An 18,553-nucleotide genomic window follows, 5' to 3' on the forward strand; every position below is an offset into this window, starting at 1 on the left:
GAGGAGACCTATTTACATTACTCTTTGCTGTTTCCTAATACTGGCAATCTTTAGTTTGTCATTTAATCTTCACTCACTTCTAACCTAGGTTTCAAGCCCACTCTCTACAAATTTTCATTGTTTAAGGCTCATTGGGCCTGAGCCCATAACTGTTCTTGGGTCCAGGTGCAATTGTGCACTTACAATATTAATGGTCATTTTAGAAATTTTAAATTATGTCTAAATAATAATTATATAGCATGTTGGGATGCAGAACATTTTGGAAAAAGTCCCTTTCATTCATATCCATTTGTCAGTTGTTTGTTAAATTCTAGCTCATTTCAAACAATGTATTTTGATGTATTTAAAATAACATCATTTTGTCCATTTCAATTATAATAAAAAAATTAAAAAAAAAACTTCATTCATATCTATTGGAATGTTCTTGTCTTGCTTAGAATAAAAAACACAATTTAGATTTTTTTTTTTTTTTAAAGATTCAACATCTCATTTTGATATGATCATTTTTTTTTAACAAAATTTGGGAGGAAAAAAAATGGTGGGCTTGTGGGAAAAACTTTATCTTTTTTTTTTTTGGTTTTCTCTCTCTTTCCACTCTAACTAAAATTTGAAAATATCATTTTACTCTCCCTTTACCTTCCCCCATTTTCCATCCTCTCTCTTTTCATCCCAACCTAACGTCACAAATTTTTTTGTGGGTTTTGTGGTGCTATTGTTGGTTAAGTTAGGCTCTTGGAAAGACATTTTTGTGAATTAATTTGAAGATATTGTGAATTGATTCTTCGTTTCTATTTGGATGATGATAAAATGAAGAGAATGAATTTTTTTATTTTATTTTATAGAGAAATTTATTAATTTTTATGTCTTTTAGGTTTAATTGATGTGCCACAATAAATTGAAATGGTATGATACAATTGGACCAATTATTACATGTAGCAAGCTTAGGTGACATTTAATAGACAGCTCATTAACGAATATATACGGAAGGACTTTTTTCGAATGATAAGTAACATTAGGGATACGAATCTAACTTTTGAAACTTTTTAAGAAGCAAAATCAAAATTACCTCAAAATTTTAAGAGTCTAAACTATAATTTAGTATTATGAGATTTATTAAATAAGGATCTACTTAATTATTATGATTTTTTGATAAGTCGATAGTTAAAAAGGGCGAGGGATATTTAAATCTTGGTCGTCCCTGTAAGAAACACCAAAATGTGTCAAATGAGCCATGAGGCTCTTAGCGATGTACCATTAATTTTAATGTCTCAATTTCGACAATTTGCTAAGTTCAGTAACACAAACTTATAAACTATGTTCTTCTCAAAAAAAAAAAAAAATTATAACCTATGTATGTAAGGGAATTGAAGTGGTAAAACCTTGAATTCCTAAAGGAGAAAAAAGAAAGAAAAAAGACATCTAATGTTATGGTGGTGCTATTTGAATTTCATAAAATAAACTCAATAATTTCATCCATGTTTCACCTCTTAAGCTAAAACGTAGGATTGGAGCATCCTATGCGAATGACTATGTAATAATTTGATTTCCATGTTGGACTAACCAATGGTTTTGTTAAGTTTGGTTATAAGGTCTTCTCATTTACCACACCCAAGCGATGTGAGATTGCAAGCCCTCACCTTATCGCACCCACACCTGTCCAATGTAGTCAAAGATGAAACCAGCTATATATCACTTTGTTTCAACAAAACCGTGTATTAACACAGGAAAACACTAGAAAGTGGCGGAGGTGACCAAGGCTCTTGCCTAGCACCTAGAAAATGTGCTCAAAGTGAGTGCCTTGTCTCCAAAGGCAAGTGCCTCACTGAAGGACACTTCGCCTCAATGACTTAGAGGCACTTTTATGCTACCTTGCCTTGCTTGAGCGCTTAGGCACTCACCTGGAATGCCTTTGACTACACTGTGCCCATCCACATGCCTTGCGCCTCTTAGCCTTTTGGGTCACTACAATCCACCCCTTAGAAGCTCACACATTTTCTTCTGTAGGTCCCTACACTTTTGGCTAGGTTTAGTCTCTAATACCATATTGTAACATCCCAATCCTTATGTCAACAATATTATCCACTTTGGGGGCCATATCTCTCATGGGCTTTGTTTCTCCCAAGCACAAAGACCTCACCTCATCACACTCACGTTCATCCACGTCGCCTTCGCCTCTTGGCCTTTTGGATCATTCTAATCCACCATCTTACAAACACGCACATCCTTATGTGTGGGTCCACCACAGTTTAAGCTGAGTTCAAGCTCTAATACCATATTGTTATGCCCCAATGTCGACAATATTGTTCGCTTTTGTGCCCATGCCTCTCATCACTTTGTTTCTCCCAAGAACAAAGCAAGGAAAAATACGTCGTTAACATTTTAGATATTCAGCCCACACCTAATATCTTCCGCTTCACCACACCCAAGCGATGTGGTCATGTGGGATTTCATGGATTGCAAGCCCTCACCTCATCGCACCCATGCCCATCCACATGGCTTGCGGCCTTGTGCCTCTTGGCTTTTTGGGTCACTACAATGTTGATGTAAATTATTTTGTTATATGTGAGAAAATAACATGCGGTAAATCATGTTGCAGTCATTTCTTATGTGTATGTGTGTATATATATATATATAGTTTGGCGGTTTGGCCGCCCCTCTAAAAAAATTTCTTGCTCTGCCATGGCCGGTACGTGACATTGTTTTCTCATCTCTTAAGTCTTTGAGCATTCCACGCAAGATAAGCGAGATTCAGAAGAAATTAGAAGGCATGTCAGACGAAATAGACAGACACTTTACAATTGAGATAGCCAAAAAAAGGACCCACATGGTCATGTCACAAGCCGACGACCGCATAGTAGTTCGTTAATAGATGAATGGACTGTGATCGGAAGGGATGAGCATAAAAGAAAGATAATAGAAATGTTATTGTGGATCGGAGAACGAGTCAATGTGTCTATTATTCCAATTGTGGGGATGGGGGTATAGGAAAAACAACACTTGCTCAATTTGTCTATAATGATGCTGAAATAGTGAGTTGTTTTGATTTGAGAATATGGATATCTGTTTCTGTAGATTACGATGTGGTGAGGATTACAAAATCCATTGTTGAGTCAGCCACAGAGAAGAGGTTGAAGTTATCTGAGTTGATCCAATTCAGGTTAGACTTCAAAATATACTAAGAGGGAAGAGGTTTTTATTGGTGCTAGATGACTTGTGGAATGAATATATTAGTGAGCGGGACGTATTACGTAGTCCATTTAGTGTTGGATTGCCTGGAAGCAAAATATTGGTAACTACTCTTGTGTGGACCCGAATATGGCTTTTGGGCCTAGAAGGAGTTTTGGGCTCATAATCTATTTATATCGTGGGCTTTTGGATTTCCTACAACGGGAGGTGCTATGCTCGGCGGCCCATGTACCCAAGTACCTTATGCTTTCAAGACCCCTCTCCCCCTCTTTCCAAGGTGATTACTTCCTCCCCTTAGTCTCTCCTCTTCAGAATCGCCAACCTCTTCAACTGAGTCTTCCTTGCCTATTTATAGCCAAAGTTAGTGGAATGGTCATGATTACTCTTCTGGTGGGTGGAAGGAGAGGTCCAATACTGTCTCTCCTAAATGGATGTTCAATTGTGAGTGGGAGAAGGTAGCAATGGCATTGGAACTAGCTCCACCGCTAGACTTGATGCTTGACAGGGGCATTCCCTAGGCAATGGAAGAAATGTCCAATACCATTTCACTTAAGTGGATGTTTGGTGATAGGTGGGAGAGGGTGGCAGTGGCATTGGAACTTGCTCTGCTAGTAGGTACTCTGCTCGGCAGCGGCATCCCCTAATGATGTCGTGCATTCCGAGTTCAACCTGCTCGGACGACATATCTGTCGGAGGCGGCGAGACTTCACACTCGCCGGCCATGCCGTGAATGTTTTTACATGTGATCAGCGTAAGCTTCTTACACGTGTTATTACCTCCATGGGCCACTAAGTAAGTGGGCTCGAAGGAGGGTGACGCCTGTACAATAGCCCCCCCTTGATTCATGCTCTGCCTCAGGTGATGAATCAAGGATCCCGGTCAGGTCATGATGATGACTTCCTGTGAATGTACTTCCCTGTATGCGGCCAGGGCAATTGTCATAGCAGATTTCTCAAAAATAGCGCTATGTCAGGTCGTCACATTAGTAATTAAAATTCGGTAGTTGGTGAAGCGTCTGACGATTCGTAAACCACGCCCACGCGTGTGGGGAGGTTACCCAAAAGGAATTTGGGAGGGTTTTCCTGCTCCTTACCTTATTAAATGCCTCAAAGTCCTATAAATAGCCCATTCTAGGCTCCCATTTCATTTTTTGTGTTCCTTTCACTCCCAATCTCTCCTTTGCCGAGCATTCCTCTTCTGCACAAAAACAATTCCTCAATTCTTCACTCCCTAGAGCCCAAAGTAAGTTTTCTCTGCCTCTTTTTTCCTTTTCGATTCTCTTCTGTTTCATACTTTAGGAATGGGATTTTCTCACATTCTCACCTCTGGGGCTGCCTTAGCTAGTTTTAGAGAGACCTTTAGTGTCCAAGGAGATGTCGATATTGCGTACTGCAATATGGACAGTATCGAACTTGAGAGGGCGGCTGATTCAAACGCAGCCTTCTTTCCGTTAATGTCCATACTTGAGGGTGGGGTTAGATTTCCTGTAGACCCTTTCATCATAGGCACCCTAGGATTCTATGGGTTATGCCCCGACCAATTTCCCCCTAATTTTTATAGAGTTGTCAGTTGCGTCAACCGACTGAATCAGATGTTCGGGCTGCAACTGAACCACCATGACATCAATTTCATGTACAAATTGTGTGGTAATTTTACAACCGCCTATTATTTAAAGACCAGAGATTTGCGAGCCCGGCTTATCTCTTGTCTGCCCGACTCTAACAGAAACTCGACTGGAGAGTTTGTTCGGGTGCGTGGCAACTGGCTCGCCAGTGAGTTACTTTGCTCGCTTTCGCCACGTGCAGTTGGTCGGTACTGAGAATCTTTGCCTGTTCTAGTTTTGTATCTTTTATTTGAGTTTAATTGATCGGTTTATCCTCAAATTTGTTGCAGAATCAAAAAGGTTCCTGCCGGACTCCCGAGTCATACACGCGCGAGATCTCAATTTTGTCCTTAGGTCGGAGATTTTCATGCACAAAGATGGGCAACTTCGGGCCTCCCACTTGATCCTCGGCGTTAACCCAGTGTACACCACCTGACAAAACTTCAGCCAAGCGCTTTTGGTAGACAGTCCGCTCCTATCGTACATAGACGTTCGACACAAGAAATTCCTTCCACCCACACTTACTATTGATGAAGCCCGAGACCTCGGCCCCCGCTATACCACCGCAGATGACATTGCTCCAGTGACAGACGAGTCTACCGAGCGAGTGTCCCAAAACCGAAGAAGACACGAAGCCATAGAACAGCCTGAAAACGCTGCCCCAGCAGCCGAGGAAGAAAACGCCGAACCCAGCGGAACCTCGGGTGTTGAACCCGGCCACGAGGAAAAAATGGTGAAGCAGAGGGAGATGACCCTTGCTTGGTTCATACCCAGTGCCGGCCCCATGGCTCAACCTCAAGCCCCCTAAGGGACCAACCTAGCTCTTCCCATTGGTGAGACAAGAAAGAGGAAACGAGTCGTCGATAAGAATACTCCCGTCCTAAGTGACACCCTACCCAAGACCCCGCCCTGCGCAAGGGGCAGGCCCAGGGTCCAAGAGACGCCGGTCGTTACTCCACCGGCGGCTCAAGTCGGTACCACCGTGGCGTCTTCCTCTCGGACTGAGGTTGGCTGGCAGCCTGCTTTTCTGTTGGGCGATAAGCCCTTACTAGTGACTACCAGCGTTCGGCTATAGGACAAGGGTGAAGGGGGGCGGGTAGCTCAAAGTTTAGTGCAAGGCCTCCTGCTACCCGAGGATGTCCACTACTTTTTGGAGGGCGACGACGAGACACTTGTCAGACGACTACAATGGCATACCATTGCTGTAATTCTCTACTCCCTTTGTCGCATATGTTGTAATGGGTAAATTTCTTCCCAGTTTCACCACTCTGTTATTGTTTTACTTTCAGGCTGCATAGTTGACCAGCATTATGGACTAGAGGCTGAAGGATGCAGCTGAGGCCATTGAGCGAGAGAAGGCGCTGAAAGCTGTTGCTGAGGTTACTGCCAGGGAGAAGGGGGAGGCTGCCGCTGCATCAAAGCGGAATACGATAGACGCCGAGAACGCCCGGTAGTCTACCGAGAGCAAGCTGACCGTCCTGGAGACAAAGCTAGATGAGACAGAACTCAGGTTAGCGAAGGCAGACAGCCTGAACCTTACCCACGCCGATTAAATTGCTGACTTGAAGGAATCCCTAGAAGCCTGTGAGGACAAGTGGTACAACACAGGCTTCTCGGAGGCTGAAAAATCGGTGGAATCGATCGTTCACCAGGCTCGGTGCCATGGATTCGAGGAGGGATGGTTCGCTGCTCTCAAGGTGATGGGGGTGTCCAAGGACTCCCCGCTGTGGAATCCAACTAAAATACCCTATCCGGCCTCCCCTCTGCCCGTTCAGAGTCAAGCAGATGCCACGGATGAGGAAGACACTCCAAGCATAAGGGATCTTGCGCGGGACATTGATGCTCATGTGGAAGCTGCTGACCCAGAGGTTACAAGCAACATCCATACCAGAGCTGAGACAACTCCAGATCAGACACCCCCCCTAGTAGCTAGGCCGGACAATGACGGGTCTGGGCAACCTTTTGACCCTACCGTTTGAAAACTTGGCTCTCTTTTCTTTTTGTTGGCTTTGTGATTGATGAGCCCAAGTCGCCGGGCTATGGCGACGGAAAAATTTCTTTATCTTTCGTGTTTTAATTAATGTTGTTCAAAAATAATTGTGTTTCTTACTGTTGCTTGCTTGATAACTGCCGATTTTATAAGGTCAAGGTTAACCTGCTCATCATACCTTACTTTCTCACTACCGGGGGCCGGGAGTAGCCTTTCTTCCCTTAAGGTATTCTGGCTTGGGACATTAGTTGTTCTGCCCGAGGATTAGTGTCATTAGAAAAGAAATGATGTCCTAAAATTTCCGCCTGCTCGGAGATAGGAATCGAACCGAGGAAAGGCTTCAGACCTTAGAAAGCGATAGCTTAAGGTTTCCACTTGCTCGGTGATAGGAATTGAATCAAGAATAGGTTTCTGACCTTAGAAAAATGATAGTTTGAGGTTTCCACCTGCTCGGTGATAGGAATCGAACCGAAGATAAGTTTCTGTCCTTAGAGAAATGATAGCTTGAGGGTTCCATCTACTCGGTGATAGGAATCGAATCGAGGATGGGTTTCTGACCTTAGAAAAATAATAGCTTAAGGTTTCCATATGCTCGGTGATAGGAATCGAACCGAGGATGGGTTTCTATCCTTAGAAAATTGTAGCATGAGGTTTCCACTTGCTCGGTGATAGAAGCCGAACTGAGGATAGGTTTTTGTCCTTAGAAAAATTTAGCTTGAAGTTTCCACCTGCTCGGTGATAGAAACCGAACTGAGGATAGGTTTCTGTCCTTAGAAAAATGTAGCTTAAGGCTTCCACCTGCTCGGTGATAGGAATCGAACCGAGGATGGGTTTCTAACCTTAGAAAAATAATAGCTTAAGGTTTTCACATGCTCGGTGATAGGAATCAAACCGAGGATGGGTTTCTGTCCTTAGCGTGAATGAGTTGTCTGCACACTAGCGATTCTCCCTATATTTATTGCCCAGCGATAATAACCTAATAGTAATGAGGTCAAATGCACCTACATGAATAAATACCGTCATATTAAATACGTGATAATGCAAAATTACATCGAGTTTACATCTTTGGAGAATAACCAGTCAATGATAGAACTTTTTCAAGTTGTGAACATTCCATGGCCGGCGAAGCGGTTTTTCCTCCATATCCTCCAAGTAGTATGCCACTGCCCCTGCAATAGCAGTCACTCGGTAGGGCCCTTCCCAGGACGGAGCTAGCTTCCCTACATTAACGTCTTGTGTATTCCCTATGACCTTACGAAGTACTAGATCCCTCGCAGCAAATTCCCTCTTCCTTGCAGCTCTATTGTACCTCTGAGTGAGTTTTTGCTGATATTCTGCCAGCCAAATGGTGGCTGACTCTCAGTGCTCTTCCAGCAAGTTCAGCTGCTTCGCCATTAGCTTCTCGTTCTCGTTCGGAGCGAATCCTGCGACTTGGTTGCTGCATAGGTTTACTTCAGCGAGGATTACAGCCTCTGCCCCATAGGTTAGAGAGAATGGCGTTTCTCCCGTGGATCTCCTCGAAGTTGTCTGGTATGCCCATAGGACGCTTGGCAATTCCTCAACCCATTTTCCTTTAGCACCCTCCAATCTCCTCTTTAGTCCGTTTACAATGGCCTTATTTCTGGCCGTTGCCTTGTGGATATGTCGGAGTAGAATACTGATTCTTGATGCCGAGGTCACTGCAAAACTTACGAAAATCTTTGCTGTCGAACTGCAGACCATTGTCTGACACAAGAGACTTTGGAACGTCAAATCTTGTTACAATGTTTCTCCATACGAACCTCTTGACATCAGCATCTCGGATGTTGGCCAGTGCTTCTGCTTCTGCCCACTTCGTGAAGTAGTATATCGCCACCAGCACAAACCTCCGGTTGCCCGTTGCTCGGGGGAATGGCTCGACTATGTCTAGCCCCCAACAGGCGAATGGCCACGGGCTGTTTACTGGGTTCAAGTTCCTGGCAGGTTGGTGGATCACTGGGGTGTGTATTTGACACTGCTCACATTTTCATGTGTGCTCGGTTGCATCTTTCCTCATCTGCGGCCACCAAAACCCTTAAGTCATTGCTCGGTGAGCCAATGAGAGTCATTGCTCGATGAGCCAATGAGAGTCATTGCTCGATGAGCCAATGAGAGTCATTGCTCGGTGAGCCAATGAACGTCCCCCCACGTGACTACCTCACACACCCTCGTGCAGTTCAGCCAAGAGCTCCTCAGCTTGACTAGGATGAAGACACTGCAGGTATGGTCCTTCGAACGATATTCGATATAACTTCTGATCGGTGGATAGCCAATACCAAGCCGTGGTTCATCGTACTTTGGCTGCCTCTTTCTCATCTTTCGGGGCCTAATCGTCTGCAAGGAAATCAATGATGGGGTCTATCTAGCACCTTTTAGCTATGGTGACCTGTGCAACTGGTGCTTTAGCAGTGATATTCGGTTCAGCCATCAACTCCACCCTGATCAATCGAGGTACCATGTTAGCTATTGTTGACGCTAGTGTTGCCAAGGAGTCGGCGTGCCAATTCTGTCCCCGAGCTACCCGTTCAATTCTGACATTTGAGAAACTACATATGGTCTGCTTCACTAGTCGTAGATACTCAATCATCCGGGAGTCCTGGGCCTCGAAGTTCCCTTACGCCTGAGTAACTACTAGGAAAGAATCCGAGTAGACTTCCACCTCTTTGGCTCCTAAGTCCATGACAACTCTTAGTCCAGCAAGCAGAGCCTCATACTTGGTCTCATTATTAGAAGCCCTAAAGCCCAATCTGAACGAGTACTCTAGCTTTAGCCCTTCCGGGGTGATGACCACAATTCCAGCCCCCGCTCCTGCCGTATTGGACGCACCATCCACAAACACTTTCCAAGGCCTGATTTCTGCGAGGCAAACTACATCCGCACTTTTTAGTGAGAACTCAACAATAAAGTCTGCAAGTACTTGTCCCTTCACCGAGTTCCTCGATCTGTATCTGATGTTGAATGAGCCTAGCTGGGTCCCCCACTTGGCTATCCTCTCCATAAAGTCAGATCTTCTCAATAATGACTAAAGAGGATACTCGGTCAGAACATGGATGGTGTGAGCCTGAAAGTAATGGGGCAATTTTCAGGTGGAATGCATGAGTGCCAGCACCAGTTTCTCCAATGGTAAATACCAGGTCTCGGCGTCAACAAATGTCTTGCTTATGTAGTAAACCGGCAGCTACACACCACTATCCTTCAATAACACAGAGCTGGCTGCATGCTCGGATACCGAGAGGTACATATGCAGGTCTTCTCCCGGCTCCAGGGCTATCAATGTTGGTGCCCGTCCCAGGTAGTCCTTAAGGTCTAGGAAGGCTCTGTCACACTCCTCGTCCCATTGAAGCCCCCTCTATTTCTTCAAAAGCTGATAAAATGGTTGGCACCGATCAGCAAATTTGGAAATAAATCGGTTGAGAGCAGCCAACATGCCGGTCAATTTTTGAACCTCCTTAGGATTGCTCCGTGGTTTGAGACGTTTCACGGCTTCAATCTGATCAGGGTTAACGTCGATCCCCCGTTTGGTAATTCAATAACCCAAGAATTTTCCAGACCCTACTCCGAAAGCGCACTTATCGGCATTGAGGCGTAGCTGGTGTCATCGGAGTATCTCAAACACCTCTTTAAGGTCGTCAACGTGTTGCCCTTCCTGCTTGCTTTGTATCACCATGTCATCAATGTATACCTCAACTGTACGTCCAATCTTGTCCCTAAACATCCTTATCATCATCCGTTGGTAAGTGGCTCCCGCGTTCTTCAATCCAAATGGCATCACGGTATAGTGGTAGTTAGCATCAGGTGTTATGAACGCAGTCTTCTCCTGATCCTCGGCAGCTACGGCAATCTGGTGATAACCCTAGAAAGCATCAAGGAAGCTCATTCTCGGGTGTCCGCACGTAGCGTCCACTAATTGATCAATTTTTGGCATTGGAAACGGATCCTTCGGGCATGCTCAGTTCAGATCAGTGAAATCGACACAAACCCTCCACTTACCGTTCTTCTTCACGACCACTGTGTTTGCAAGCCATTCCAGAAAGAATGTTTCCTTTATAGCCCCCGCTTCCCTCAACTTTCCAACCTCCTGTCTGATGGCCTCTACATGCCTTTTAGCAGATCTTCTCGGCCTCTGCTTCTTAGGAGGGTATAAAGGATCAACATTCAGTTTGTGAACTATAAATTTGGGGTCAACCCCGAGCACCTTATATGGACTCCAAGCAAATACATCTATGTTTTGAATAAGAAAAAGCAGTAACTCCACCCTTTCTCGGTCACTCAAACTTGCCCCTATTAGGAAACTCCCTTCTCCGTCCGGCAAAATTTTTACTTTAACCAGGTCCTCGGCGACGTTGGTCCCCTCCACTAGGGGCTGCTGTGATTGCTACAAGGGAGCCTTCTTGGTTGATTCCAATGGTTCGGTTTGTTTGTTGGCCGCGGCAACTAAGCACTATCTGGCTGCCTACTGATCACCTCTTATCACTGTAATCCTTTCTTCAGTTTGAAACTTGACTTTCACGTGCAAGGTGGACGGCACAGCCCCCATGTCATGGATCCACGGCCTTCCAAGTATTGCCGTGTACGGCGAGAAAGAAGCAACCACTATGAACGTCACCATTACCTCCTTACCTCCCATGTTGACCGGAAGTGAAATCTGCCCTTCTAGAGTCACCATATGGCCGCCAAATCCCATCAACGGCATATCATACTTGGACAAATCCTCCTTTTTCAAGCCAAGCCCCTTATACAAGTCTGGGTACATTACGTCTGCGCCACTCCCCTGATCTATCATTATTCTCTTTACTATGAAACCCCTTACACGGGCTATGACTACTAAAGCATCGTGGTGCAGTTGATTGGTGCCTCCCATGTCATCGTCGTCAAACGCTATAAGCTGTCTGGTGTATCTCAGCTTCTTCTCCAGTGGGCGTTCGCCCGTGCAACTTTCTGTTGATACCACGGCCAATACCCCGCTTGTTTTGTGTGCTTGTAGTAGGCTCATTGGTATTGCGTGGATGACCTCTATCACTCCCAAAAGGGGCAGGGAGGGTATCCGCGTAGTCGACCCACTTGCCCGGTCTCTTGATTCCTTGTTTCCACTTGGAACTCTTTCAAATGTCCCGCCTTCACCAACTACTTCAAATGATCTTTCAATACTCTGCACTGCTCGGTGGTGTACCTTTTATCTCTGTGGTAGGTGCAATACAAATTCTAATTTCTCCTTAATGGGTCGCCCGCCATCTTGTTCGGCCGCTTAAAATACGGCTCATTTTTTATCCTATCAACGATCCTGTGTACGGACTCCTTGAATGCCGCATTGACTCCTCCAATCACCGAACCAGGCTCTTGAATTCTCAAATCCTTCCTGTGTCTAGGATTGAAGCCAATATTCCAAGGATAATTGATGATCGGGGCTTTCCCTTTGGTCTGCAGCCGATCGTCTTCTAAACGCTTGTACTCCTCGATACGCCTCATCAACTGCCTCATATCCTCGGGAGGCCTTCTCGTCAATGATTCCTTCAACCCAGACTTTTTAGGTAACCCTATCCGAAAGGTGCTTGTCGCGATCTTTTCATTGCCCTCGCCAATCTCATTATACAACTCCCAGTACCGATTGGCATAGTTGCAAAAGGTTTCCCCATCCCCCATTTTCATTAATAGTAACGCGTCTACAGGCTGCGGAACCCGGCTACAAGTCATGAACTGCACTCCAAACTCCTGGATCAGTTCAGAAAAACTATGGACCGAACCTTTCTTCAATCCATTGAACCACCTCAAAGCGGTGGGGCCGAGGCTCGAAGGGAAAACCTTATGTGCGAACCCAAATATGGCTTTTGGGCCTAGAAGGAGTTTTGGGCTCACAATCTATTTATATCGTGGGCTTTTGGATTTCCTACAATGGGGGGTGTTATACCCGGTGGCCCATGTACCCAAGCCCTTATGCTTTCAAGACCCCTCTCCCCCTCTTTCCAAGGTGATTACTTCCTCCCCTTAGTCTCTGCTCTACAGAATCGCCAACCTCTTCAACTAAGTCTTCCTTGCCTATTTATAGCCAAAGTTAGTGGAATGGTCATGATTACTCTTTTGGTGGGTGGAAGGAAATGTCCAATACTGTCTCTCCTAAATGGATGTTCAATTGTGAGTGGGGGAAGGTAGCAGTGGCATTGGAACTAGCTCCACCTCTAGACTTGATGCTCGGCAGGGGCATTCCCTAGGCAACAAAAGGAAGGTCCAATACCATTTCACTTAAGTGGATGTTTGGTGGTGGGTGGGAGAAGGTGGCAGTGGCGTTGGAACTTGCTTTGCCAATAGGTACTCTGCTCGGCAGCGGCATCCCCTAGTGATGCCGTGCAATCCGAGTTCAACCTGCGCGGATGACATATCTACCGGAGGCGGCGAGACTTCACACTCGCCGGCCATGCCGTGAATGTTTTTACACGTAATCAGCGTAAGGTTCTTACACGTGTTATTACCTCCATGGGCCTCTAAGTAAGTGGGCTCAAAGGAGGATGACGCCCGTACACCTTACACATCAATGCATCGTTATAGGCATCTAAAGACATCATTTGAATATAGTGGCTTACATGTTCCACCGGGTCTGTCTTTCCAATGTAGGAATTGAACGACGGTCGTGTGAACCTGCTCGGCATAGGCGCACTCTCAATATCTCTTGAGATTGGAGACATTACAGCTTGGCGTAATGCCCGGCTCATTGCATCCATGGCCACATTTTGAGGTCGCCCTTCATCCAGGGAAGTCGATTCACGGGCCGCATTCTCTAGTGAATGGTCGCGATGTCGACGGGGCCCGGATTGATGGGATCCTGCCGTGCGGCCATTCCCTACGCTTGCCGACCTTTCCCTTCGTTCCTCATGGTCCCTTCTCCTGCATTTGCCCCGCGCTTGCAATTCCAAATCCCTCATCGCCCTACGCAAGCGCTCGAGCTTGTGATCCCTCTGCTCAAGCTCCTGGTCTTTTCTGTTGAGGCGACTGCGGCCCGAGGCGTCAGACATTGTCCGGAGGGTTTGGTATGATCCTTCTATGGGTCCAGATTCCTCTACTTCCTCATGTCGTCTGTCCTCTTACCTCTTTTGCCTTCTTTCTCACCATGTAGACCCCCGTGACGACCCTCCAGAGCTGCTCTCTGCCTGACTTCCCATTTTACTTCTAGGCATTCTCCCGTGTGCGCCTTGATAGTACCATAGCTTCGTAGGATATTCCCACAGACGGCGCCAATTGTGCGGACCCAAATATGGCTTTTGGGCCTAGAAGGAGTTTTGGGCTCACAATCTATTTATATCATGGGCTTTTCGATTTCCTACAATGGAGGGTGCTATACCCGGCGGCCCATGTACCCAAGCCCCTTATGCTTTCAAGACCCCTCTCCCCCTCTTTCCAAGGTGATTACTTCCTCCCCTTAGTCTCTGCTCTACAGAATTGCCAACCCCTTCAACTGAGTCTTCTTTGCCTATTTATAGCCAAAGTTAGTGGAATGGTCATGATTACTTTTCTGGTGGGTGGAAGAAGAGGTCCAATACTGTCTCTCCTAAATGGATGTTCAATTGTGAGTGGGGGAAGGTAGCAATGGCATTAGAACTAGCTCCACCGCTAGACTTGATACTCGGCAGGGGCATTCCCTAGGCAACGGAAGGAAGGTCCAATACCATTTCACTTAAGTGGATGTTTGGTGATGGGTGGGAGAGGGTGGCAGTGGCGTTGGAACTTGCTCTGCCAGTAGGTACTCTGCTTGGCAGCAGCATCCCCTAGTGATGCCGTGCATTCCGAGTTCAACCTGCTCGGATGACATATCTATCGGAGGCGGCGAGACTGCACACTCGCCGGCCATGCCGTGAATGTTTTTACACGTGATCAGCGTAAGGTTCTTACACGTGTTATTACCTCCATGGGCCTCTAAGTAAGTGGGCTCGAAGGAGGGTGATGCCCGTACAACTCTAAACTCAGTTGTTTCATATATTGTTGCCACAATTGATCCTTATTATTTGCAACCTTTATCAGATGAAGATTGTTGGGAATTGATTGCACAAAGAGCCCTCTCAAATAGGAGTTTGGATGGGAAGGAAAAATTAGTAGCCATTGGTAAAAAGATAGCAGAGAAATGTGAGGCTCACCGTTGGCAGCCAAAACAATAGGATCTGTCTTACGTTTCAAGTTGGTAGAAAGTGAGTGGGAAGCGTTGTTAGAAAGTAAGCTGTGGGACTTGCCTGAATACAAAACAGAAGTTTTTCCAGCATTGAGACTAAGCTATAACTATTTGTCTGCTCCCTTGAAGAGATGCTTTGCTTATTGCTCTATTTTACCTCACAATTATGAATTTGAGAAGGATGATTTGGTTCATTTGTGGATGGCAGAAGGGTTCATTCAACCTCAAGGAATGAAAAGGATTGAAGACATTACATTGGCAATGATTACTTCGATAACTTGTGGAGGTGTTTTTTCCATGTTCCTCATTTTTTATTATCTTGATCAACCTGTATATCATGTGCATGGTCTCATTCATGAGTTGGCCCAATTAGTGTCGACTGACATTTGCTTTCAAATGAAAGATGGGATGTCACCCTTATTACCCATATTCAGAAATGCTCGTCATTCATCTATGCTTTCTCAAGAAGATATTCAACCAATGACTTTGAAGATGTTTCAAAGATACAAAGGCTTAAGGACATTCATGGTGTTCTGTAGAAATGGATCTCATATCGTAGAACTCCTATTTGATCTTTTTCGGAATCTACAATGCTTAAGGTTGTTGAATTTGAGTAGTACTGGTATCTTTGAGCTACCAGATTCTATTGACAATTTGAAGCACCTTCGGTACCTCAATGTCTCTAAGACAAATATCCAGAAGTTCCCTGAATCAATTGCCTATCTATATGGTTTACAGATACTAAAGCTCTAAGATTGCTTTAACTTCCTTGTGTTACCCAAACATACGAAAAACTTGATTAACCTGCGCCATCTTGACTTGGACATAAAGCGTCAGTTAAGTTCTATGCCATTAGAGGTTGGAAAGTTGACTAGTCTCCAAACTCTACATGCATTTATTGTTGGAGAAGATGCAGGGTGTCAAATTGGAGAACTTCAGAAATTAGGGAACCTTCGGGGACGAATTTGCATAACAAATCTTGAGAATGTGGTCAATCTTAGAGATGCAAAAGAGGCCATGTAAGAGAAGAAGCCATATCTTGATAGGTTGGAACTGCAATGGAATGAATTTAGGGATGGACAAGAAGTACTTTCGGGCCTCTGCCCTCATTATAGACTGAGAATTACAGGTAACAAATTATGGCGGTTCAATGTTTCCAAGCTGGCTTAGTGATCCATCTTTGTGCAAGCTTGTGAGTATTTACTTGCGCAGTTGCCAAACATGCACAGTTCTTCCACCAATTGGTCTTCTACCAGCCCTAAAGTCCTTACACATTTATCAAATGCATAGTTTGGTTAGTGTGGATCATAGATTTTGCAGGTCGGATATGGACAATATGGTTAGGGGCTTTCCATCTCTAGAGTCACTGACATTCCATGACATGCCAAACTTGAAGGTTTGGACTGGACTAAATGCCGAGGACATGCCTCATCCTCATCAACTTATTGTTGTTGACTGTCCAAAACTGGTCGGCCTGCCTTCACTTCACTTCCTTTCTTCTCTTAAAAGTTTAGATATTAGCCAGTGTCCTACACTTCAATCACTCCCAAATGAAGGGCTACCTGATTCACTCAAAACTTTAATTATCTTAGACTCCGCCATCTTGAAAGGAAGATGCCAACAAGGAGGTGCAGACTGGAGCAAGATAAGAGCCATTCCCAGGATAGAGATTGATTATGTGGAGATTCCACCGCAAGTGTGGGAAAACTGAGTTTCAGTTACAGGTAATGATACTAGACATTATTCCTTAATCAAGTAATATAAGGAGTCTAATGCTAGAGATGCAAATTTTGTTGCAAAATATTTTACAAACTGTTGATACGATGAATTAGTTATTCGTAAATGAAAAATTGATATTAATGGCGGTTTAAATAAAAACCAATAAGAAGTTGGCCACATCGAGATTTAAATTTAATACAACTACGATGGAGTAATGTTATGTATGGTTTGGTTAGTGCCTTAGTGGATAACCTCTAATTAATGTTGGCAATAACTTTGAAATCCTCCCTAATCAGATACTTCATTGTCCAATTAAAATTTAGATGCTTGATAAATGAATTATTATTATTATTGTGTTTCACATAGTATGTGAAGGCACAGATAATTTCATTGGCTGGACTAGTTTATGTAGAAAATTATCTATAACTCTAAAATCTACAAAATGTACCTTAAACGCATAAAGAACCAGTGGGCTACAAATACTTTAAATTAATCTCCCTTCTGAATGCGATTTTCTTTTTTTAGGAAACAAACACACACAAGGGAGAGGGAAAATGGATTGTAACTTTTTTATGCCATGAAAGTTGTTTATTAATTAAATTACAGTCACGCAATGACACAACATATTTCACGTTACTCTTGTTTGATTGATCTTACAGAAAAATTTTCAATATACTAAATCTTAAAAGACACATAATGTATGATCAATTAGAGCTCGAGTAAAAGATATCTCCTTATTCTGATGTCTGTATTAAATAAAACTTCCAAATTTGATCTTGATATCTCAAATTAGAGTGTCACTGTAAGGAATATCCATATTTTTTGCCGCAAAAGGAATCTCCATATCAGTATAAAAAGTTGAAAATGCATTGATACGAACTTATTTAATACTTTCATCCCTTGATTGCAATGTCTCGCTCATGGACCATCTATATTTTTATTGAGCTAGAACTTACTATGCGCATCTGCATTCAATCCTGGTCCTCTAAAAAATGTTTCTTTATCTTCACAAGTTTTAAGCTTTGAATAACTTTGATCTCTATCTTTTGTATCAAGGATGGTAACTAAATGAACTATTTGGCTCACTTATATATTATTGAACTTTTCAGACTCTAGAGTGCTAACAATGGGATCCAACGAAGGAGATGTTCAGTGTTTAAAGTTCTATTAGGAAATCATTAGATAGACACTATGACTTGATGTCTGCTATCTGAATACTATGTTTGGAAGGCCTTGAGCTTGTAAATGAGTAATGAACTAAGTGTGGATGTATTAAGATTTATTATTGTGGAATATTCTGTGTTCAGCACGATCCAATGTGTTGTTTGGTGCATGATTCAAATGGAAGGTTTTTGAACGAGCCACGATTTGAAGTCCTTCATCTTGATTTAGGGTCTTCTGGATCTGGAGTCTCACACAAGAGGTAGTGCGGTATCTCATCTCAGTTTGGCTGTAATTTCTTCTCAAATTTCATAAACAATGCTAAGTTACAACACTTCATATAGGCATACTAAGGTATTTACTGAATGTTGGAAGTCCTTCATTTGAAGTAAGCTAAACCAGATTGCTTCAAGGTGAAATACTTGAAGGCTACATAAGCTGCTGACTAGCATCTATTCTTCCTAAAAGTGAATAACTGAATCTCCCCACAGAAAGAACAAAGGCCTCCAACCTTTTAAGTGATAGTCTAAACCCATGCAATCGCCCAGGTCAGTCCTGTTCCATGCCAAAGCAAGACTGGTTAATGATATTATTCCTGCCCACTCATGATTAGATTGAAATTGTCTTCATTAGGTTGAAGTGGGCATGTTTGGGTCACATATTTGACAGCAGCATGAGGTATTAGGGCAATATGTCACCAATATTTGGAAGATGAGAATCTAGT

At 43.9% G+C, this 18,553-nt stretch overlaps 1 pseudogene; it reads left to right on the forward strand.

Moving 5' to 3' along the window:
• Positions 1 to 2,429: 2,429 nt before the first annotated feature.
• On the forward strand, positions 2,430 to 16,660 carry LOC142609110 (putative disease resistance protein RGA3; annotated as a pseudogene).
• The last annotated feature ends 1,893 nt before the right edge of the window (positions 16,661 to 18,553 follow it).

Source organism: Castanea sativa, chromosome 9 (genome assembly GCF_040712315.1).
Source record: "Castanea sativa cultivar Marrone di Chiusa Pesio chromosome 9, ASM4071231v1".
Classification (NCBI taxonomy): Eukaryota; Viridiplantae; Streptophyta; class Magnoliopsida; order Fagales; family Fagaceae; genus Castanea; species Castanea sativa.